This window comes from Zea mays, chromosome 3, assembly GCF_902167145.1.
Source record: "Zea mays cultivar B73 chromosome 3, Zm-B73-REFERENCE-NAM-5.0, whole genome shotgun sequence".
Lineage (NCBI taxonomy): Eukaryota > Viridiplantae > Streptophyta > Magnoliopsida > Poales > Poaceae > Zea > Zea mays.
The window spans coordinates 24,590,799-24,594,756 of record NC_050098.1 but is presented as its reverse complement, the minus strand read 5'-3'; the positions used below and the strand labels follow the sequence as shown (position 1 = coordinate 24,594,756).

The 3,958-nt window shown below is 41.3% G+C and overlaps 1 long non-coding RNA gene across 1 annotated transcript; it reads right to left on the bottom strand.

The window, feature by feature from the left end:
• Positions 1-604: 604 nt before the first annotated feature.
• LOC103649861 (serine/threonine-protein kinase OSR1) lies at positions 605-3,539 on the bottom strand. Its single transcript, XR_002750343.1, has 6 exons — positions 2,839-3,539; positions 2,611-2,703; positions 1,175-1,302; positions 1,024-1,065; positions 838-919; positions 605-760 (listed from the first exon to the last, which is right to left on the bottom strand). It is a non-coding gene; the product is annotated as a serine/threonine-protein kinase OSR1 (long non-coding RNA).
• Between the last annotated feature and the right edge of the window lie 419 nt (positions 3,540-3,958).

Here is a 3,958-nt window from a genome sequence, read left to right as displayed (position 1 = left end):
ACTATGTCGTACTCGTTGTTGGATGTTGGTGGATGTTATGTTTCAATACTATGTCGTTCACGTTGGTGGATGTTTTAATTATAAATGCAAGTGTTTATGTCTAAATGCATGTGTTTGTGGATGTCGTATCTCTACATGTGTTTGTAATGTGGCTGTTATATGTGATTTATGTTATGTTTGATATATGTTATGTGTGCAGAAATAGTGACATAATTTAGTGTTGTTTTTGTAGCAGTATAGGGTAATTCCTGTCGGCCCAGTTAATTCCCGTCGGCTATGGTCGAACCGACGGGAATTAATTACTAACTCCCGTCGGCCCAGTTAATTCCCGTCGGCCATGCAGGGCCGACGAGAATTAATTAATAACTCCCGTCGGCCTGGGGAACCGACGGGAATTAATATGTGACGCCCGTCGGCCACTATCTAGCCGACGGGAATTAATTATTCCCGTCAGCCGCCGACGGGGATAACCTTATCCCCGACAAGGGACGCCTGTCAGCCTGAAACCGACGGGAATTACTAATTCCCGTCGGTTTAGGGCTTATTCCCGTCGGTTTCAGGCCGACGGGAATTAAGTGAATTCCTGTAGTGCAAGTGGCAATCAGACTCTTAAAAGACTACAAAACAAGACAAGAAATGATTCAATAGTCACACACAATTAATTTCTTAGAAAATATTTTTGAAACCATACGTCTGAAAACTTCTTCTCCTTTGTGTTATGAAGTTATGGAGGGGCATGTTGCAACGTCATGAGAAAAACCTGCATGGTGTTTCATAAACCTTCAGGTAAGCACATAATTATTATGGAACAATATATAGACAAGATTAATGCAATACCTTTGCTGGAGGTTGGATAGAAAATGGTGCATGGCCAATAGCAAGTTCAAGTGCAGTAATGCCAAACAACCAAATATCTGCCCTGTAGTTTTTTTAGATAAAGAAAACAAATCAACAACTATACTTATGATGATAAATAAAAAAATCAACAACTATCGATAGTAGTAACAAGGTAACAAGATATACTTGAAATCGTAATCCTTTTGCTCCATAACTTTAGGGGCCATCCTTTGAATGTGAAAAAGGAAGTGGAGAGCAATGCCGCCGTTAGTATGTAAGGAAATATGGAATGCATTGTATTTAGTTGAATAATTTATAAATTGCAATATTTTGCTACCAACAAGGCGTCCCAACAAGTGTCTTCCTTTTGCCGTGTCTATTGATTATTGAGTCATAAAGGCTGGCGGTAACTCCAAAATCCGATAGTTTGACTCCTTTATCTTGATCAAGCAGTATGTTTCCAGCCTAGGTTCACGCATGGAACGAAATAAATGCCTTGTCGTTATAATAAAATTCCATGTGTGAATAAAGACTTGCTCATCCCTCCTCCATTCACACGCAGAAAATTTTCTAAGAGTTTGAAGTGAATTTCAGCAATTGGAGCAAACTTTGGGCTATTGTAGTTTGGAATCCAAGAGGTTTTGGTTAATGGTCATTGTATCAAACTTGTAGAGGAACTATAGGAGTATAAACTTTATTAGGCAACTTGACCCTAGAAACATTTAGAACCCAGGAAAAAGACTGGTTCCAAGTGATGCTGCTGTATTTCTGAATTTTCAGATTGGAAACAGTTAGCTGAAACTGAAATTCAGCAAGTTGTCCAGTTTGGAGCACTTTTGTGATTAATCCATTTCCTTTTGGACGAAAACTTCCATAGCAACGTTGGAGACCACAGTATAGTAAACAAGTTTCCTAGAGTGAGATAGACTTGGTGCTACACAAAAAAGTGGAGTAGCAGGCTCCTAAAATGGATTGTCAGTGTGTTGGTGGCTGGATTTTGTTCAAAACTGAAAACCTAAAATTTCGTAAATGGAGCAAAGTTTGGAGCCTTTAGTGACCAGATCATGGGGTTTCGGACTAAGGATCCTATAGCAAAATGGAAGACCATATCAAGGAAAACAAATTTGATGCAAAGAGTTGGCTTGCGACTGTATAGAATTGTGAGTAAAATGCCTTTGAGTATGATATGTCATACTTGGTTGTGCTATAGATGTTTCAGTTGTCTGAAATTGGCAAATCAGTGTAAGTAGTTGATCTTCGAGCCCTGTAGCTTGGGATCCATACATCATTGCCCAAGGTTGCTATAGCAAATTTGAAGAGCTATGTATGGTGAACAAGTTTCTTGTGGAGTATTGAGTCTGGGGCTGTGTAAAACCTGCAGTAAAGTGCTCTCAAGTTTCTGCTACCAATATGTGGTTATTTCAGTTAACTGAAACTAAAATTCAGTGAACCGTGGTTGACTTTAGGGCATTATAACTTATGATCCATATGTTTTTTGCCCTGGGATATAATAATCAACCTGAAGATCTATAGTTGGAGAGCAAAGTTGCTCAGTTGAGTTTGGCCTGCCCTTGTCTAGAATGTGTGAAAAAAAGACTGAACAGAGGAAGGTGCAGTCAATCAGAGAAGAGTTCAGACTTCAGAGATTGGTTCAATAAAGATCTAAAAAAATCTGATGCCACTACGAGCAGCAGAGAGCGAGAAGGCGGTGACGCTGACGCGGAACAGCACTATCAGAAAGACAGGCACAAGAGGGTTGTTGTTGACACTTACTCCCAGATTAGAGGAATGGAGGTCCCCTCCCTCTTTTTTTGCTCCGTGCACCTCACACATCACAGCCCAATGGCTTCATGCCCAGGAGAAAACCTAGAGAAATTCCGAACAGATGTAACAACAAAAAAACAATAATCTTTTATTTCTTTTGCTCACCCCACATGAATTGCTTGCAATAAGAGAAACAGCACGCAGGAAAGATTTAAGCTAGCTGTTGAGAACGTTTACCTGGGCACCTGAAAGAAGCAGGAGGAGCTGTAGGGGGGCAGGTCGAGGGTGGTGGAAGACGCGGGTGCGAAAAGGGACGGTGAAGCCACATGGGACATGGCGAGGGCTGCTGCTGCTGCCATTCCGAGCGGCTGCAGCGGTGACAGCATCAGCGCATGAGGCCTCCTCCTTGGTGGGGGATGCGAAGGGGCTGTCAGGCAAGACGAGCTCCACCTCCACCACGCCATAGCTGCTGCAGTTCAAACGAGCAAAGAAAGAAACACATCAGCCAATCCTGGACAAAAAAAAGATCAAGGAGATGGCAACTTGCACCAAGATACTGCTTAACAATGGTCATTATTAGTTTGCACGGTCGTATTAAGTATCTTTTCTCCTTTCCCCTACCACATTCCCTTTGATAGTGCCTTGAGAGTAAAATTCTCAAGAAACCAAAGTTGAGGAGAGGCACATTTACAGGCACTACACATTCTACAACAAAATACGCATTCTACACTGAACTACTGAATTGATTCATCAACCAAAATCATAGCCTAATTACAACGAATATATTCGTTGAGAGCTTGTGAGGAAAAGCTTACCATCCGTCAAGTGTCGGCCTTCTCAACTCATCATAACAATCAAGGAATATTAAACAAAATAAGGACAAGCAGAAGAGCTGGCTGATTTAGTGAGAGATTTTAGAAGCAATACCACGGCAAGAAGCATATAACACCATCTGGTTCAGTTCTCTTGCAACATTCAACCTGAGGTAAAGGACTTCCACAGCTACAGTGGACATCCTTATTTGCAGAAAACAATATTATTCTGCATTATGGTCCCCGTGAGACGATGTGCCTCATCAACAACCACAAGTTCCCACGAGATACCACATAAAACCTTATCATGAATTCTGAAAGTGTCAAAACTAGTAATGAGTACCTCCAGTCCTTGAGTTTCAATTTTTCCAAAAACTAAATCACGAATTGGACCATGATAGACAGCAACAGAGAATTCTGCCCACTCAGAAAATTCATTTTCCCAGTTCCGGATCACCGAAGTAGGGCAGAGGATGAGTACAGGACCAGTCATCTTTCCTTTGTTTGTTAATTGTCCATGGCCATTTCCTTTTCCAATAACAGAA